Here is a 20,496-nt window from a genome sequence, read left to right as displayed (position 1 = left end):
AAACAGAACTGTCTGTCAATGATTTTGGAGGTTTTATAACCCACTCTCCTGGCCTCTCCACCACATATCCAAATCACCACTCACAAGCCACCCCTTCCAGGCAGCTTCCTGATACCCTAAGTGAGATCCTTGCCTGCATTATCTGACCTAGTCTGCCTTGTGGTTTGGGTATTTATGTCCTGTCTCTCGGCCTCTAGACCAGAAGTGCATTCAGGGTAGGAATTTGGTCATCTATCATCAACCCTGCACCTGACAGGGTCTGGCACTAAGTAAATATTTGAGTGACTGAAAGAATTTGAACTCTGGGAACTAGCTGGTAACCTGAAGGAGGCGGGTGAACCCCTCTTGGGCTTTCTTTCTGTCCCTCAGTGCAAAGAAGCAAGACAAAGACAGTCCCATTTAGGCCCTTCCTAGACCTGGAACTGACAGGCAGCTATAGCATTTGGAGCTAAAAGTCGCAGTCCCCATGGCTCCAGAGGGTCTTTTGGGGCCTCTGGTTTGAGTGCCGTGGCCTAGTCCAGGCTTGGTGGAAGGCCCAAGGTCTGGCTTTCATAAGCCCATGCGTTGGCACTTTGTTCTTGGGGTGCTCAGCTCAGACCAGGGCTCTCTGCCTCTGTCCCAGCCTTTGGAAAAGTGCTAGTCAGCATCAGGGAGTCTGGGAAAGCCCCAGCCAGGCCATCCTCAGCCTTGGGGGCCCTCATAGTGACCTCTGAACAAATCTTATGACTCCATTGCGTGGAGGAACAAACCCCAGGCCAAAAGAAGAAGAGACTGCCACCATGGGTCCTGATGTCTGTGACAGACGTGGACATTCGCTCTTTCCCAGCCCTAATTGCTCCTTTTGACAGCTATGCTGATAAGACATCTGCAAGATGTTCCTGTGATCCTCTGGCAAAGGGGGAGACTGAGGCACACAGAGGTGAGCAGCCAAGCCAGGGGCAGTGCTCACGTCCTGTCCCAAGTCCCATGCTCTCCCCACTGGGTCGGAGGGAGCTGGGGTCAGGCCCCAGAGCCAGGTCAGAGAGTCCAGTTGGCCTAAAACCCAGAGGCTCCTCCTGTCTGGCTCTGTCCTGGCCCCTAGTAATGGTGAGAATAAGGGAATAAGGGAGAGTGTGTCAGGGGTAGAGGGAAGCCAGCGGAGGTGGTTTAGTTAGTGACTGAAAGTGGTTGGCCCTGGGGGCCCTGAGGGGAGGGTGCAGTACTGACAGGAGAACCAAAGGGACACGCATTTTTCATTTGCCATGTCCTGATCTATTTGTCGTGTATTAACTCATTCAGTTCTCACAGTGGCCCAATGAGGTAGGTACCATTATTATCCCAGCTGTACAAGTGAGGAGATGGAGGCACACAGCAGGTATCTGTCCAAGGCCACACAGTTTGAAAGTGGAGGAGCTGGGATGTGAACTTAGACTCCAGAGTCCATGCTCTTAACCTATGTTCCCTATGGCAAGAGCAAGAAGACTGTGGACGTGGCTGCTGTGGGCTTGCTGTCTGCACGGAGAAACAGGTTTTCATACTCCGTGGCTAAAGTTCGTGCATGGTAGGTAGTATGCGCATGATGAAGTGTGACTGTGACAGTTGTGGATGCTCAGAATAGTAACACCCCTATCAATGGGTCTCTGAGCAGGAGAATGATGTTATATGATGCACATGAGTCTGTCACTCCCTTGTTCTGCATCCTTCAATGGCTCCCCATTGCCCTGAGGACAAAGTGCAGGCTCCCTAATGTGGCTTCAAGCCTGGCTTCCTCCCCTTTCCCTCCCTCCATCCTCCAGCTGCTCTGAACTGCTTTGAGTTCCTCCAGTAAGCCAAGCCTCTCTCACCTGTAGGCCTTTGCACATGCTGGTCCCCTGTGCCTGTAACACTCTCTCTCCTCCCTACATTTATCTTCTCACCCCCTGGCATCCCTGAGACTTTTCTTCCTCCCAGAAGCTTCTGGCTTGGGTTGGGACCCCTGGCCATGAACCCTCTTTCCCATACCCTGCTCACCTCCCCTCACACAGTATCCTCTGGGACTTTGATTGTTGTCTCCCCACCCACACTGGGCTGTGAAGTTGGAGGGGGCAGGGTCTGTGTCCTTTTCCCAGTGTCCCAGGTGCCTGGCATTGAGTAGTCCTACCTAGTTCCTACTGGTAGCATGAATGAAGATTAGTCCCACCATATCCTTCCTTTTCTCACCAATCTCAGGACATACAATAATTTTTCTCCTCCCAGTATGAGATGAGGAAACCATTCATAGATTTGCATAAATCCCCCCAGCCCAACAAGCTGGTGGTAGAAAGCTTTCATTGGAGAAGTGAAACTGCTGTGGGCTTGTCAGGACAGGGGAGAGCATTTGGGGTGAGGGAGGTTGCTGATCTGGGGGGAGTCTTCCCTGGGGAAGCAGGTGGGAGGGTTGGGGGAAGAGCGGGTGTGCCAGGTGGAGGAGGGCTGCTTCATTTTATGTTTTTCTTAAAGAAAAAAAGTATTTATTATTTTTTTCTCATTACCAATGTAGTATGTACTTATGTAAAATTTAGAATGTACTGGAAAACCAAATATGGAAAACCCATTAGCCAGCACCAGACCCACCCTGGGCACTTTGTGGCTGGTTTCCAGCCAGGGAGCTAGAGCTAGTGGGCCAGAAAGGGAAAGTGGAGACAGGAGACAGGTGGGGCAGGTCGTGGTCCCAGGAAGTGGATGCTCAGATTAGCATGCAGGCAGGGGAGAGGTCCCTGAGCCTCACCTGTAGACAGAAGGTGAAGGAAGTAGGACGGGGGTGGGGTGGGGGAGTGGCGCTCCGACACAAGCCCAACAGGCAACCTCAGGGATCCACAGGGCACTGTGGAATTCGAGTGGCCTTTTAGAGCAGAATGAGCTTGCAATGGTCAGTATCTGTGAGGCCCTGGGTGTGGCCGGGGCATGCCCTTAGGCTGGTGGCCCTGCAGCACAGCAAGCCCTGAAGGTCATGTGCTGGCAGCACCCTCTGCTGCCAGGGCAACAGATAGTGCCCATGCCCTGAAAGGATGGCAGGGAAGGAACCTGCGGGACCAGCTGAAGGGAGAAGACCAGCAGGATCTTGGCCTGAGCTGGCTCTGAGGGGACAGGCGCTCTAATGCTGGGGAAGTTGGTGGGGTGGTCCATCTCTGGTGGGGAGTATGTCTGTGGGGTTGGGGTGATGCCTCCGAAGACCTCGAGCTTGGGTGTCTGGGGGCAGCAGGATGCCTGATAATAGGGAGGGTAAGGAGGCCTCAGCTACTATTTAAAAATCACTTGATATTAAAAGGCTGAGTAGGGGTTGCAGTAGGCTTACCAGATAAAATCCAGATGCCTGGTTAAATTTGACTTTTGATAAACAACAAATTTGGCCTTTTAATAGTATAAGTATGTTCCAGATATTGCATGGGACATACTTATACTAAAATTTTTATTCGTTCTTTGTCTGAAAGTCAAATTTAAGTAGTCCTGTATTTTCATTTGCTGAATCTGGCCACCCTAGACTGGGGCGTGAAGGGGTAGAGAGGGAGGGAGCGAAGGGGGTCTTAATTTTCTCTTCTGTAGTTTTGGAAGAGGGATCAATGGATGCTTGTTTGAAGCTGACTTAAAAATTTAACATGTCCATTTTTAGAAATTAATGTTTCACATTTTGCATCCGGAAACTGTTTCTGTTTACTGTCTAGAAGGTAGCTCCTCCTTTGTGGATCCCTAGCACAGCTGAGAAGTAATAAGTGATACATCCTCTTATTTATTCAGGTGGGACAAAAGGAGATTTGATGATCAAGGGTGGAGTGACTAAATGTTAATCTTCGAGAAATAAAAGTCATCATCTTAATAGGGTTCTGATGTGGCAGAGGGTGTGGGCAACTGGAGCTCTCACACCAGCCGGGGAAAATAGGTTGGCACTACCTTCTGGGCAATAATAATCAAAGTCTTGATCCTATGGTTCCATGTCCAGGGATTTCTGCTATAGGCACCGGATGTGAAGACTGCCGGGTGGAGATGGTCAGTGTGGCAAAACTAAATATCCCTCAAAAGGGCCAGTGACATCACTAGGACCCCTCCAGGTGATGTGGTTTCAGGCAGCTGTCCATTCTTTCATTTGGTCAGTGATTGTCCACTGGATGTCTTCTGTGTGACAGGCACCACTTTAGGTGCTGGGGATGCCGAGAGGAAAGAATGGGCGGAGCTTAATAACAAGGTGGGAAGGCGGTCAGAGCACATCGGCGAGCTAAAGCAAGTGACCTTGCAGAATAATGTGCTCAGAATGATCCCATTTAAAGAATATACATGTGCATCTCTGCTCATATTGCCTAAAAATGTCTAGAAGGCTGCATAATACCTGATTGTTACTAGAGCATACTTCTGAGGGCAGGTATTGGGAGGCCACATGCCGAGCAAGATGGGGACTGTTTGCTTTTTATTTCAGCCATCCTGTGTTGTTTGCATTTTATACACCACCATTACTCATAAAATACCTGGGATTTTTCTTAGAAATTGAAAAACAATGAGCATTTCAATTTAATCCCCCTTAATTTGAGTCAGAGTCTGCTACTTGGGTTTGAGGAGTTTTTATTTGTGGATGATTTCCAACTGGTCCCCTCATGGGCTTGCTTCTCCTCTCCTTCCTCCTCCCACCCCTGGGGTGGATGAAACCTGGTAAGGTAAGTCTGGATATCGAGAGGACTGCAGAAGGAGCACTGCAGAAGCCAAGTGTCTGAACTCTCTGCGACTGAGCACCCACGTTGTGTGTGTCATTGGGGTGTCTTGGGGTCACAAAGGAGCGAGGCAGGCCCTAGAGAGCTGTGCCAGGGGCCCGAGGAGTCCTGAAATCCAATGACATCTGCCAGGCACTGTTCTACTTATCCATATTTATTAACTCATTTACTTTTATGAGCACTCTTACGAAGTTATCCCCCATTTTACAGATGTGGAAACTGAGCTTAAGTGACTTGCCTAAGGTCATGCTGCAAGTAAGTGGCTGAGGCAGGAGTCACACCCATGCAGTGTGGATCCAGAGGCTCTGTCTTAACCTCTCTGTCCCAGCACTTCTCATTAGGGAGCATAGACGATCACTTCTCTCAGAGAGGGGAGGCAGGCATGCCCCCAAAGACTGAGGTGACTGACCATGGAAGGTCATCATAGAAGGTGGGTATAGGGGCTGGGGAGGAAATCACTACAGCAACCCCAGAGGAAGTGGGAGATGAGGCTGGTTGGGCAGATGCAGAAGATTTTAAACCATTGGCCTCCTTGGACTTTCTGGGACAGGTGGCCCAGGGCTCTCCCTGTGTCTTGCAGGGACTGCCAGAGGCCCAGCATCCCTCACCCGCAACCCCAGGTCCTTCCCTGGGGCCACAGACTCTATCCCTGGCCTGCCTGGGTCCAGCCTTGACTAGAGAAGAGAGAGAGCTGAGGCAGGGCAGGAGCACAGACTTGGGGTTGGGGGCCCAGTGTTAGGTTCTGGCCCTAACACTGACTCATAGAGGGTACTTGGACCGTTCAACACCTTCTCATGGACTTGGTTTCTCTTCTGTCCTTTATTTTTAAATTTTTATTATGGAAAAGTATAAGCAGTTACAAAAGTAGAGAGAACAGTATAATGAACCACTGTGTACTTACTGTTCAGCTTCAACTGTTACCAACTCATGGCCAATTTTGTTTCATTTCTACCCCCCTTTCCCCTTTCCTGTTATAATTCAAACCAAATCCTGGCATAATTTCATCACAAATATATCAAGATGTATCTCTAAAAGATAGGGACTTTTTCTAACATAATCATAATAATTATTATTATACCTAAGATACCATCTCTTTATATCCTTAAATATCCATTCACATTCCTGAATGGTGCAGATATTTAAGAAAAATTTTTTTACAGTTAGTACATGTCTTAGTCTCTTTTAATCCATAGTATCCCCTTCCATCTTTTTCTTTGTTCCTGGTAGTCTATCTATTGGAGAAACCAGGTTATTTGTCCTGGTTTCCCACAGTCTGGATTTCCCACAGTCTGGATTTTGTTGACATGTACATCCTTGTGATATAGTTTAACACGTTCCTCTACTGCCTCTGTAAATTGGTAGCTGGATTCATATGACTTCTGATCCCTCCTTATGCAGTCTTCAGTAAATCCTTCTGGCTCTACCTTTGAGACACCCAGAATCTGACCACTTCTCACTATTTGTATTGCTGCCCTCCCTTCTAAGCCTCTACTATCCACTCTTGGATTATTGCAGCAGCCTCCACCTGGTCTCCCTGCCCCCTTCTTGTCCCAGCAGTCAGAGATCCTTTTAAAACCTGTATCAGATCACATCCCTGCTTTGCTCAAAACTTCAGTGATCCCTTCTTATTTGGATAAAATTCAAAGTTCTATAAAAAGTCCTCTAACAGCCTATGAGGCTATGTGTGATCTGGCTGCCCAATACTTCTGATCTCATGGCAGGCCATCCACTTTCACTGGGCTCCTGGCCATTTCTTGGATGTATCAAATACCCTCCTGCTTTTGCACTGCTGTTCCCTATGCTTGGACTCAGAAGTCTGCATGGCTCATGCCGTTCACATCTCTGCCCACTTAACTTCCTCAAAGAGACCTTCCCAGTGTACCTCATCTAAAATAGCCCGTTCTCTGTCTCGACTCTGTTTTATTTTCCTTCATAGCACTTATCCATCCCTGCTATTAAGATCTTGTTGGTTTCTTGTCTGTCTCTCCTCCCTACTCCTGAGTTCCCTGAGGTCAGGGCCGTGGGTCTCTTCCACTTACATCACTGCCAGCTTCCTTCCTTTCAGCATTTCCTGGAAAATAAAACAACCCCATAATCACGCATAGCACTTCGTAGTTTACAAAATACTTCCTGTCCTAGGTCAGATTTCCAGGAAGCCCAACCCCACACAGGGATTTCTGGGCAAGTAATTTATTGCAGGCACACTCATAGAAGGGAGCAAGGGCATCATAGGGCAGGGAAGGAGCTGGGGAAGATGTGCTCTCAGTTGAAGTCCGGCTCTAGCCTGATCCTGCAGGGAGCTGTAGGCTGGGAGCAGCAAGCACCTTGGGAGTATCCTTCCTTGAGACAAGAGCCCAGGCCTTTGTACCCCCTTATCAGGCAGTCACTGGCTGCCTCCTGGGGGTGGGGGCCATAACCTCCCAGGCTTCCCTATGAAGCTGCTCACCCAGAAGCCACAGTCAGCTCTCAGGAGAGGCGGGCAGCTGGACCCTAAGCAGCCAGCACCTGCGGTAGCTAGGCAGTGGGTGCCCCATCTGATAAAGGGGCACTGACACCCCTCCTCCACTTCAAGCCCTGACATAAGCTGTGAGGAAGGCACTTATTAATTACCATGATTCCTATTTGATAGATGTGTGCATGAAATGACTTATCTGGGGTTGCACAGCCAGGAAGTGGGCAGACCTGCGGCTTGAGCTCAGATCCTTACTTGGGATCCTCTAATTGGTTGATAAGCCTTCATGGCTGCTGCTTCTTAGCTTCTGCATCCATTCAGCAAATAGGTATTGAATGCTCTGCACCCGTGATGAACTGAGTGCTGGCCAGTCCATGGTGAGTGAACCCTGCTTTCCAGTCTGTGGATCTGTCCTGCACTTAGCTGTCCACCACCCTCAGTACCCCTGCTGAACCCTCAGCCACCCCAATTTCCATAATGACATGTGATACTTGATGAGCACCTACTATGTGTTGGGCACTTGGCTCACTTCACTGCAGAGTACCCCATTTTCAGATGAGTAAGCTGAGGCTGCAGAGGGGCTTTAGGCTTCCAGTCAGGGTCCCTTGGTGAAGGTAACAGAGCTGGGGTCCAAAATCAGTCTCAACATGATTCTCCCCACTCCTGCCTTCCCTCTCCCCTCCCTCGGCCCCACCCACAGCAGGATATCTGATGTCACCTCTATAGGCAGCTCCATCAGACACCAGCCTGCCACTGGCGCCTGCTCCCCAAGTGTTGGGTGACAGGCTGCCATCTCACCTGCCCCACCTGGCCCTGCCCCAGATGGGGCACTTGTGCTGGGCGGTTTCTCCAATCCTCCACAGCCCAGGATCCCTGCCTCTGCCCCCTTTCCAGCCCTGTTGTCACTGGCCCTGATTGGCTGGTGGGTCCTTCTGCCAGCCCCAGCTGGCCTGGGCATCGGTGGCTCCTTCCCTTCACCCTGCAAAGCTGGCTTGGCTTGGGTGCCCCTGGACAGGCCTGGGGAAGGGGTGGCAAAGCACAGTGAGCTTCCTCCCCACCTCACCACTCTCAAACAGGGCCAAGACAAGCCGACAGGAAGAAACCAAGGCAGGACATTGCTGCCTGAGTGATGTAAATGTGGGGAGGGCCCTGCCAGACTGCCTTGGTAATGGGGGTCTGTGAGGCAGTAGAATGGGGTAGGTGCCCCAGCCTGCATCAGCTCCAGATCCCTGAGACCCACACTCCCCCTAGGACCTGCTTCCTACCCTATCCCCAGGCTGCTCTGAACCACTGCCCAGCTTAGCTCTGTCCCAAACCTCAGGCCTAGAGGCTGTCTTCAAGGCCTGCCCTGAGGAGAGGCCTGTGATCCCCTTGGAAAAGCTCTGGAAATATTTGTGCAAATTTTGGACATGAAGTAGCATGCAAAGCATATGCAAATAAGCCCATCTCCCTGCTGCTGTGGCCAGTGGATCAGTACTCTCATCACAGCCTGGCTGGAATGGCTGGAGTGCTTGGTCCGTGTGGAAATCAGGGGCTCCCAAAGCTGCTGAGGGGACACAAGGGAGAGATGGGGAGTCCCGAGAGCGTGGCCATCCCACCTTTAACTGCAAGTTAACATCTGATTTCCATCATATTTTTCTCCTCACCAGATGGTGATTTTTCTATTTTAATCATCTTATTTGCATTAGCTAGACTTCTATAAAGAACTTTCCCTCTTCACCTATTTTGTTATTCTAAAATATGGCATATATAGTAGTATGAAAACTCAATTCTTTCCCTATATTTATCAACTTTTTAGAGAAAAAAGTTGGTGCTCTAGCAACCTCCAATGGTGACCAGTGAGTATTTTCCCCACTTTTAAAATATGAAAATGAAAAAAAATATATATATATATAAATGCATAAAATATGCTGTACATTTTAACAAATAAATATAAAGCCAACACCCAAGTTACCAGCTTCTAGGTCAAAAATAGAATATTGCTACAGTTCCAAAAGACCCCTCGGACCCTTCCCCACCAACACTAGCCTCTCTCTCTGTCCCAAAGGAACCCCCTATTCTAAATAGTTATGATGATCAGCTGCTTTGTTTATGCAAACCGCATATATATGCATCCAGAACCCAATAGCTCTCTTTTTGAATTTTAATTAATGGAATTACATATTCTTTTATCCTGTTTTTTTTTCAGTTAACATTTTTTCTTTCTTTTTTTTTACATTTCTTTTTACTATGCATCTAGAGTGTTCTGTGTAGTGGTAGTCCTTTCATTTTTCATCACTGCATAGTCTCCCAATATGTGAATATGCCATGATTTATTTCTCCAGGCTACTGTTTACAGGTATCAGGGTTGTTCCTGATTTGTAGCTGTTGTAAAAAATGTTGCTCTGAACATTCTTATCCATGTCTCTGCATAGACATGCATGCCGTTCTGCAGGATATACACCTAGGAGTGGAATTTCTGGGTCCTGGGGTATGTGTATGATCAAACTTATTAGATAATGCTAAACTGTTTTCCAAAATGGTTGCACTAATTCACACATTCACAAACAGTGTGTGTTGGATCCCAGTGCTCTACATTCTTGCAGATACTTGGTTATTAAGATTTTTAAAGTTTTTTTTTAGGTTTTGATTATCATTACGGATTTCTATTAAGTTGATGTTTTAGTCCTTACACTCGTTATTCTCGGCAAGGCTCAAGTTGGCTGGGTTTATGGGGCTGGAGTTCAGTTGGGGGGGCTGGGGCTGGAAATATGAGGGTGGGCTATTTAAAGCCACAGGCTGGGGGATGAGATTGCTTCAAGGGTAGATGGGGAAGAGAAGAGGCCCAGGCCTGTGCCCTGGGTGTGCCGGAGTTTAGAGGTCCGGGAACCAAGGAGTGACAGAGGTGAGAGTGTGGTGTCAGAGAAGCCGAGAGGCCATGTCTGTCAGGGCCACAGGAGGAGGGTTACAGAGGGACCAGGAGTTCTGGCCTCGTGGAGTCAGCAGTGGTCAGTGAGTGCTAGAGCCTGATTGGAGGGGCTTTGGGGAAGGAATGGAGACAGGGTGTTTGGACAGCCTTCCCAGGAGTGTCCCGGGAGCAGGCTTGTGGGGCAGGAGCCAAGAGAGGTGTGGAGTCTGGGGAGAGCCTTTTTTTAAAATAAGAGAAACAACACCATGTTTCTCTCTTGATGGGAAAGATTGTATGTCTAGGAAAACCCAATCATATAGGAGAGGGGGCAGTTGTTGGAGGATGGCAGTGGGAGGGCCAGGAGGGCTGGGGGCTGGTACCCCCAGTGGGGGGAGGCAGGGCCTGGGCTGGGGGGCACCAGGAGGTGCGGGCATTCTCTTTAGACTGCTCCCATTTCCTCAGAATGAACCACACACCTGTCAGCTGAGAATGAGGAAGGAGGAGGTGTTGTGAACACTGCTCTCCGCTGCGGCTCTCACAGCCACCGTGTGAAGTAGGTGCCGTCATCTCTGCTTTGCAGAGAGAAAATGGGCCTGCGGGTAACTTGCCAGGAAACGACAGGCCCAAGATTTGAACAGAGTCTGGTGGATTGCAAGAGTACTCCTCTGGGTGTTCATGCAGGAGGGTGGGTGTCAGGATGTGAGCCTACACCCTGCTCCTCCAACCCCCTGCACAGTGCAGCCCTTCACCCACAGGGCACCCCAGACAGGCGAGGTGATGGTCCCAATGTCATACAGAGTGACACAGGGTGGATGCACTGGACCCTCTGTGGGCCGGACCTGGGCCAGGAGTCCACTTATTACCGGGCCCCTATCTGCTCCCACCTAATGGGGGTTGTGATGCTTGTTTAGGTCCCTAGTACCAATAGCCATTTGGACCCTGTATCTGTTAGTCCTGGAAATGCCTGGGTATTCCTCTTTCTCCAGTGATGGTTCCCTAATAAACAGCCATGTCAGTCCTTCAGGGGCAGGACTGGTGAAATCATTACCACATGTACTTGTTCTGGGGTCACAGGGCCCTTCCCCTGTGTACCTGGTCTCTACTGCAGTCATTTAGTTCTGAAATCTTATCAGGTCTGGAAACTGGACAAGGAATCATGACTTTTACTGAGGTGCAGCCTCAGCCCCCTGATCACCAGGTCTTGGTTTCTTTTGACAACATGGAGTTGGCAGTGATCTTGCTGGCTGCCCATCTGGCTTGCCCCTGAAGATGCCAGGTTCTGCTCACTGTTTCCATAGCTCTGTGGGTCGTGCCGTCCCAGCCACTGCTCCGACCTTGCCAGTAGTTGTGATAATTGCACCCACCTTGCTTCTGATGGCTAAGCACTGCCACGTGGCCTCTTATCTGGGGGTCCTCTCTCTCCATGGCTGTCGCCCCCACATTCACCGCCCCCCTCTCCCCACTCTCCCGCCTCCCCTGTACCAGCACTTTCCCTATGGCTTTGGCAAAGGGGTATCCCTTAGGCTGACCTGGGGAAGATGGACAACTGGGTGTTTGTGGCCTGACATGGCATAGGCACCCAGGTGTGTCCGCTTCTCCAAAGCGTTGAGCCCTGTTCCACTGTCTATTGCGGCAGCCCTTGCATTTCTGTTTCCTCTGCTGAGGCCCCTGCTTCCTTCCAGCAGTGGGTTAAGTCCTTCTTGTCTTTTGGGGTCCTTGCCATGGTGCTGAGTCTGGCATGTGGAATTAACTCTCCCTTATCCAGTTTCACATCCTGCCCCCCGCTGTTGATTGAGGCCCTCAGATGGCTTCCCATGTGCTCTGCTGGCTTCTGCCAGTGTGCTGTGGCCCCCACCCACCACCACCCTGAGGTGGGACTCACCCTGGTTACTGGTCTGGTGACCAGGAGAGGAGCCGGGGCAGATCTGAGGAGGGTCCTCAGCATTGTCTTCAAGCAGGGGGTGTGCTAGGCTCTGAGGGGTCACTTCCGTATCCACTCTTTCCTGAGCGGGGCCTGACCTTGGCGCTGTAGACTTATTGTTGGCTGAGAAGTCAACCTTTCTGACGTTCTGCTCCACTTATAATTAAGCCCTGTGCCTACTCCTCAGCTTTTCCCTCCCCTCCAGCTGCAGAAAATTAATCTGCAGTTAAGGAGGCCCTTGGCTTTCACAGTTGGCCTTAAATTAGTGATTAATCACTCTTAGCCTTTCATTGTCTTTCTCCAGGGCCTGAGAGGCCCTCCCCCATAGACAAGTAAAAGCCACCCCTTTCCGTGGGCTTCATAATCAATTACTACTCCCCCAGCCTCTCAGACTCCGGAGGTATTGTCCCCGCAGTGCACTCCTTTACACTTCCAACCCGGGGGACTTACAGCAGCTTCATTGCTTCTGCTTATGGGCTGTCAGTTCTCCTGCCCAGTCATGTCCTCACTGCCAGCCCCTAGTGAGTGCCCCAGTTTCCCGTCCTGGTGTTCAGGGGCTGCTTCACAGAGCCACTCCTGACCCCACTGGCTGGAGTGGGTTCCTGTGGAAGTAGACTCTGAAATGCAGACTTGTGCACAGAAGTGTCACTGGGAAGTACTCTCAGGAACAGCCCATGTAAGAGGTGAGGGGAGCAGGAAGCAGGGAGAGAGAGAGGTTGAACTGAGGAGCCATTTGAACACAGGCCTTGCTTGATGCCAAGGGGAGCTCTGAGGCTGGGCTGGCACTTCAGAGTCGTCCTGCATTAAGGCAAGGGATCTAGGCCTGTGTGAGCCAGACATTGGATGTGAGCTGCCCTTGGGAGGGGGCTGTGAGGTGAAGGGCAACACACTTGGGGAGGGACTGAACTGTCAGCAGGAAATACTCCCCACAGCTGGGGGGAAGGGATACCAGTACCTCTGCCCTGAAGCAAGGCTTCTGGGCAGCATAGCACACAGTACTACACAGTTTATTTACTCTTTCAATTATTGATGGACATTTGGGTTGTTTGGATGCAACCAATGAATATATGAATATGCTAATTCATATTATGGATAATATGAATACCACTGCCATGAGCAACCATGTATATGTTTTTTGGTGGCCATGTGTATTCATTACTGTTGGGTGTATAACCAAGAGTGGAAGCATATGGATACATGTGCTCAACTGTAGTAGATATTGCCAAATGGTTTTCCAAAGTGGCAGCACCATTTTTTGCTCCCACCAGCAGTGTTTGAGAGTTCTGGTTGTTTTGCATTCTTGTCAACACTTTATATTGTCTGTCCTTTTATTTTAGCCAGTCTGGGGGTCCACACATCAATGCTTCTTACGTGCAGTCAGGGTGGAAAACCACTGCTTCCTGGTAGGTGGGTGGGTGCGAAATTTTGGGAGCCCTGGGACAACCCATGCCTGACTGTATCTGATATCCATTTCCAAGGTCGTCTTCAAAATGAAATCCAGGCAGATGCATTAAAGTGTTATAAGATAGTAATGCTCTTGTTTAACTTGATTTATGCAACTCCTTTCAGCATAATATTCCAGTTCTGAAGGGTTGTGGGAAGGAAATAGGTAAATTCTGCTGGTGAGAGGCCAGGCTTCTGTGGGGTCTCATGAGGACACTGGGAAGCAGTGACAGTGACTCACCATGTCCAGTGTTTCACAGTTTTCCAAAGTGCTTTCTCATCTCAGCTCCTTTGTGCTTCACAATATCCCTAAAAAACAGTAAGAGAACATAGTATCAGCTCCATCTGACAGAAGAAGACACTGAAACCAATCACTTGTGCAAAGTCATACAGCAAATTAGTGGCAAAGTGAGTTGTGAAACCAGCGACAGATTCCAGGTCCAGGGTCCCAGGTTTACTTCTTAGTTTTATTGGCCTCTGTCCCTTCCCTTTCTTTAGAAAGCAACTCAGTGCTGGCTCCTCTGTGGGGTTTAACCCTCTGCCCAGTTTCCCTGTACTCCTCTTCTTGTTTTATGGTGCACCTCTGCCTGTTGCCCATTAATATCCTCTTAGAAGCAGATGATTCCCAAGGATTTCTGGGCCTAAGTGCTAATTAGACCAGAGCCTCTCCAACTTTAATGTGCTTGGGAGTCCTGGGCACCTTGCTGAAAAATTCTGAGTCAGGAGATATAGTGGGCCCAAGATGCTGCCTATCTCACAACCCGCCAGGAGGTGCCAGAGCTGCTGGTTCATGGAGAACACTTTGACCTGTGAGAAGTTAGACCACTCCCCAACTGGGGGCAGGATAGGCAGGTCTTCATGCTGCGCTTGGCATCTCCTGTAGGGCTCAGGCAAACACTAGTTAGTTACTATTTGGACTTTGGCATGAGTGTTAATTACTATAAGTTCAAGCCTCTCTCTGATTTTTCCATTATGGGACAGACCATCCAAGTCATTTGGCTCAGTCTGAAGCTGCTTACTCCTGATACCTCTCTCAGGAGCAGCTCTACACCCTCCCTCTTCCTGCTCTCTTCCCTGTCCTTCTTTATCAACACTCCTCGTTCCCATCCTTCTTTCCTCACAAAAAGGCAGAATCTCAGCTAGATATTAGGCAGAAAGCTGGCTGAGTAAACTTATTTATACTAAAGTGTGAATGACTCACACCTCTTCCCTTAACTCTTCCAGGAGTTATTTAGGTGTGAGAAAGAGGCGCTTTTACTTGTTGGAAAAGTCAGTGACAAAGAACAGGAAATATTCAGGAATTCTTTCCTGTACCCCCTAGCACTTCCCCAACCCGGCTTGATGACTGAAATCATACGAGAGAGCTTTAAAAAATAAAGACAAAACAGGGACACTTGGGTGTTACCCCAGATCAACAGAATCAGAACTCCAGGGTGGGGACTAGTACTGTGAATTTTTTAAAATAGAAATGTTTGTTACACATCCAGGTTTAGAAAACAAACTTCCCTAAATCATACCATGGGTGCTAGTTGTGTATCCATTTTCCTTCTGTTTCTGATGGAGAGAGAATTACTAAAAGGGTCCCTCTGTTTCGTCCAGGAAAAGGCTGAGTAGGAAGAAACAGAGCCAGGTGAGGCAGGTGTTAAGAGGTAGCTCCCACCAGAACTCAGCTGCTTACGGGCCACTCCATCCACAGTGAGGATGGGCCTATGTTACCTCATCTCTGCAATGGGGATGAAGCCACTACCCATAGTCCACTCCGGAGGTTGCTGGCGTGTGGAGAGGCCGTGGTATGCACACGTGCAGGAGATCATGTCTGGGAGGAAGGGCAGCCTGTGAAAGGAAGGTGGGGCTAAAGCGTGCTGGGGCTTAGCACCTGCGCTGAAGCCTTGGTCACAATGGTTCATTGGAGATAATTGCTGTGGTAATTATGAAAATTGCACAGGCAAATGGATTCCAGCTCACATTCTGCTCTCTTGCAAAGGTCATCTGTAATTGCCTGACTTCCTTCCCACGGTGGGTAGAAGGCTGCAGTGGGGGCTTGTCAGGGGGTCCTGGGATGCAGGCCCTAGCTGAGGGGGTGGGGTTTTGGGAGCCCCTCAGGGGGATCTCTGCCAGCCTGAGGTGAGAGGCAGGCGGGTGAGCTCTCAGTGCGGCGCTGCTCTGCTTCCTCCTCCAGGATGGCACTCTGGCTCTCTGCTGCACTCTCAGCCGAGCTGGCTGCAGATGGGGCACTCCGTGCTCCCTGACCCATGGGGAAACTGAGGCTGAGGCAGTGACCAGCCCTGCCCATTGGTCTTCTAGAAGCCTCAGAACCTGATCTCCTCCAGCCTGACATGCTGTGAGGCCCCTTGCTGTCACAGACCTTCCCTGCTGCCTTTCTCTACAAAATGGAGGAGTTGGGCCAGTTACAATGGCTATGAGAGTCCCCTTCCAGCTCTGGATTCCAGGAATCCAGGCTTGGTTCCCTCAGTTTTGTGGAAGTTTTGTGCACAGGCTTTGGAGATGGACAGAGTAGAGTTCAGATCCTGGTTCATTCTTGCTGTATGATGTCGAGCCATTGACTTCACTTTTCTGATTCCATTTCCTCTTTAAAAAAATAGAAATGATCTTCTCTTAGGGTTGTTGCTGAGATTAAAGGAGATAATAACGATGGAACATCTAGCTGGCACTTAGTACTTCCTCTTTGTCAGGCAGAGTACCAGGGGCTTTTCCTGTCCTAAGTCACGCAATCCTCCCAGCTGCTCTGTGAGTGATACTGTTATTCCCAGTATAAAGATGAGGAAACACAACTGAGGAAAGCACAGGCAGACAGGCTTCCAACAGATGCCAGCTGTGGTTACAGGGATTTATTCCGTCCTCCTTGGGAAGCTTCTTCAGTGAGACTTTCCCATTTGCTCCATGAGTGCCTGCCACTGCACCTCTGCTCTAGCTCCTCCTCTGAGCTCCCCTTCCTCACTGGCCCTGCAAGACTGCACCCCAGCCCTGCCCCTAGGCAGCCCTTCCCAGCAGCCAGACATCTCTGATTTCATGGCACCGACAGCATGCCCCACACTGTCCAGAGCCCTGTTACCATGTGATTCTGTGGCCTCTCCTGAGTCCACCCACCTTCCCTTGGGGCTGAATCCATGACCAATTCTAGTTCATCTTGGATGTGCCTGATGTGAAAGGTGTGGAGAAACCCTGTGTTTGAAAAGTTTCAGGGCTAGGACCTCCCATAGTCACCCCAGGCCCAGCATAAACCCGATTGAATACCTCCATGGTCTGTGCCTGTGCTTGGAAACTGGGAACGCAGAGACCAAGATAAGAAGACCTGGGACTAAGAAGAATTCAGTGCAGTAAGACAGTGGTTCTCAGCCAAGGATACCCTTGGCAACCACCTGAGGAGCTTTGAGTTACTGATGCCTGGGCCCCACCACAGAGATTCTGGGGTACAGCCTGGACTTGAGGAGTTTTGAAAATGTCCTAGGTAAGAAAGTTGGATATCCATGAGCAAAAGAATGAAGTTTGACCCTTACCTTACACCATATACAAAAATTAACTAAAAATGGATCAAAGACCTAAATGTAAGAACTAAAACTATAAAATTCTTGGAAGAAAATGTAGGGGAAACTCTATGACATTGGATTTGGTATTGATTTCTTGGATATGATGTCAAAAGCACAGGCAACAAAAGAAAAAAACAAACTGGACTTTATCAAAATTAGGGAAATACATACCAAAACTATAGTGAGACACCATGTCCATTAGGATAGCCATTATTTAAAAAACAAAACAAAACCCAAAGCCAAAAAAACAGAAAATAACAAGTATTGTTAAGATGTGAGAAACTGGAACACTTCGCATTTCTGATGGGAATGTAAAATGGTATAGCTGCTATGGAAAATAGTTTGGCTCTTTGTCAAAAAATTAAACATACTACAATCCAAAATTCCACTTCTAGGTATCTACCCAAAAGAATTGAAAGCAGAGACTCAAACAGATACTGAAACACCAACATTCATAGCAGCATTATTCACAATAGCCGAAGGGTGAAAACAATCCATGTCCATCAGAGGATGAATGGATAAACAAATGCGGTATATATACACAATGGAATATTATTCAGCCTTAAAAAGGTATGAAATTCTGATCCATGCTACAAATAGGTGAACCTTGAAAACATTATGCTAAGTGAGAAGACAGACACTAAAGGATGAATGCTGTATGAGTCTACTTAATGTGAGGTACTTAGACTAGGCAAATTCATAGACACAGAAGGTAGAATAGTGGTTACCGGGGGCCGGAGGGAGCATGGGAATAGGGCATTATTAGTGGGTACAGAGTTTCAGTTTGGGATGATGAAAAAGTTCTAGTGATGGATTGTGGTAATGGTTGCATAACAATGTGAATATACTTAATTGTACACTTAGGAATAGTTAAAATGGTAAATTTTATGTTATATATATTTTACCACAGTTAAAAATGTATTCCAGGTAATTCTCATGTGCATGTCTAGGTTGAGAAGCACTCTAAGAGGGGCCAGCAGATATGCATAAAATACTAGTTACAGTTAAGTAATACAGGTACTGTGACAGACCTGGATGTATCTGTGGAAAGAGTGGACACAATGTGTAGAAAGCTTAGAGATCAGGGAAGATATTTTCCCCCCAAATGGCAGACTGCCTTAATGATTAGGAGATAAGTGCTAGAGCCAAGACTGCTTGATCTCAATCCTACTCAGCTCAGTGACTTTTGTCTAGTACCTTGAGTAAAGTTACTGCTCTGTACGTAAGTTCCCTTATCTATAAAATGGGGATAATAATAATGCCTCACTTACAGGGAAGCTATGAGGTTAAACAAGGTAATTCATACAAAGCATTTAGGACAGTGTTTACTCAGTAAACATTAGCTAATGTTATAGTAATAAGAATATGCCATAATTTACTCATCAGTTACTCCAGTGTCTTGCCAATGGGTTTCAGCCCAGGGCAAGTTCGCTATGGATTCAGTGTGACCAAAGAAATCGACAGCAAAATGTTCTTGGGTTGAAAGGGTTATACCCAACTTTATTTCCATGTGGCAGGTCAGTCACTAAAATCCCGTTCACTCAGAGTGAGTCTGCCTGCAGCAAGCCGGTCTCTGCCTCTGGGCCCCTCTGTCCGCACAGCTGTCCTCTGGGCTTCTCTGCACAGTCGTCCCACACAGCTGTCCTCTGGGCCTCTGACATTGGCACTGCCACCACTCCAGCCTCTGCTCTGCTCTCCTGCAGCCTTGCAGCCCTGCCACCGTGTCATGCCCAGAGCACTGGGCGGAGCTCTTTATATAGAGTCAACAGCCATGTATTGCTCAAAGGTGTGCAGTGAGCTCATCAACCAGGGCCAGGTGAGAATCCTGGCCACAGGAACTCTCATTTTATCCACATCCAGTTATGGACATTTAAATTTTCTCTCTTTCATGATGGAACAAAGTTACAAAGGACATTGTTTTCCTTTCTTTGACATGTTTGTTTTCTTGAGCACAGGTTAAGTTTTTCCCAAGAGTATATGCCAAGAAGTAGAATTCCTAAGTTGTGGGTCTGGCCATGGTGAACTTAGTGCAGTACCCTGCAGTACTGGGAACACTACTGGGGTTTCTCTTGAAAGAATTATTTCGATATGATTTAAGCATGTGAACCCAGTGTCCAGATGTGTGGGTCCTATAGATGGTAATAGTTGTGATATCAATAACAGAAAAACCAACTCAAAATGGCTTAAACCATTGTTTCTCAAATTTTATCGTGCATATAGATCACATATTACCTATTGAAATGCAGACTGTGAGTCAGTAGGTCTGAGTGTGGGTGGGGCCTAAGAGTCTCCATTTCTGACATGCTTCTGGGTAATGCTAATGTTGATGGTCGACCAACCACACTTTGAGTAGCAAGAGTTTTCAAACCCGACTGCACATTGAAACACGTTGGGGAACTTCTACAAAGTGCTGATTCTTGGGTCCTACACTCAGAGATTCTGACTTAATTGTTATGGGTGAGTTTTAAAAGTATTCTAATGGGCAACAAAGTTTGAGAACTACTTAAACAAAAAGGAAGGCTCTACCTTGTCACCAGGATCTCCTGAGGGCAGCTCCAGCATTGATTAGTTCTGTGACTCTACTACCTCTAGGAACCAGCTCCAAAACATCACATGCAGACTCCACAGTGTTCAAGAAGACAGGGAACTGTTTCTTCCCAAGTGTCTCTTATCATCAACAGGGAAATCCTTCCTGGAAGCTCTTTCCCTCTGGTCCGATTGGCTAGGGGAACAGGAGTACCACAAATAACTTAGGCCAGTAATTCTTAAAGTGGAGTTCCTGGACCATGAGCATCACCTGGATACTTGAAAGAAATCCATATTCTCAAGCCCTATCACAGACTCACTAAATCATAAACTTTGGGGGTAAGGCCCAGCAATCTGATTTAACAAGCCCTTTGGGTGATTCTGATGCACGTTTAAGTTTGACAACCACTGGCTTAGAATTTACACCTTAGACCAGTGGTTCTCAACTTGGATTGATTTTACCCTCCAGGGGACATCTGGAAATGTCTGCAGGGATTTTTAGTTGTTATAACTTGGGATGGGTGTTATTGGTATCTAGTAGGTGGAGGCCAGGGATGCTGCCAAACACTCTACAATGGACAGGACCCATAGTAAAGAATTATCCAGTCCAAACTATATCAGTAGTACTGAAGTTAAGAAACCTTGTTTGGGGAAAATGGAAGTTTCTCTGGCCAGGATCCTCACCTGACCCTACACTACCTGATGAGGTAATTGGCCCACTGCTAGGCTACTGTTTCCACACCTATAGGCAATGAGCTATTATTGAATGAGTCACTATATAAAGAGCTCCGCCCACTGCTCTGCGTGGAGGCAGAGATGGAGATGGATTACAGATCTGCAGACTGCTGGATGCAGATGTGATTCTAGTGCTCGACCTGCTGCCAGGAGAATACAGCTGGGAATAAACCCCTTTATCCCAAGAATGTTCTTTTGTCCTTTCTTGGTCTCATTGGATCCATAGTGAACTCTCTCAGGGCTGAAACCTGCAGGCAAGACACTTGCTTTAGGCCAAGCTGCATTTCTTC

General features: G+C 48.2%; 1 protein-coding gene across 6 annotated transcripts in view; it reads left to right on the top strand.

Annotated features, from left to right (window-relative positions):
- PACSIN1 (protein kinase C and casein kinase substrate in neurons 1) overlaps positions 1–20,496 on the top strand; it is a 49,241-nt gene that overhangs the window by 2,485 nt on the left and 26,260 nt on the right. For 2 of the 6 annotated variants that reach the window (XM_036887063.2, XM_057494377.1), the window contains exon 2: positions 849–919. The exons of the other annotated variants lie outside the window; for them this stretch is intronic. The gene's annotated coding sequence lies outside the window, so the exon portion shown is untranslated. The remainder of the gene's footprint in view (positions 1–848; positions 920–20,496) is intronic. 6 annotated transcript variants of the gene reach the window in all.

The sequence above is a fragment of the Manis pentadactyla genome, chromosome 16, assembly GCF_030020395.1.
Source record: "Manis pentadactyla isolate mManPen7 chromosome 16, mManPen7.hap1, whole genome shotgun sequence".
Lineage (NCBI taxonomy): Eukaryota > Metazoa > Chordata > Mammalia > Pholidota > Manidae > Manis > Manis pentadactyla.
Note: the sequence above shows the minus strand (reverse complement) of the source record. Positions and strands in the feature narration are given on the sequence as shown.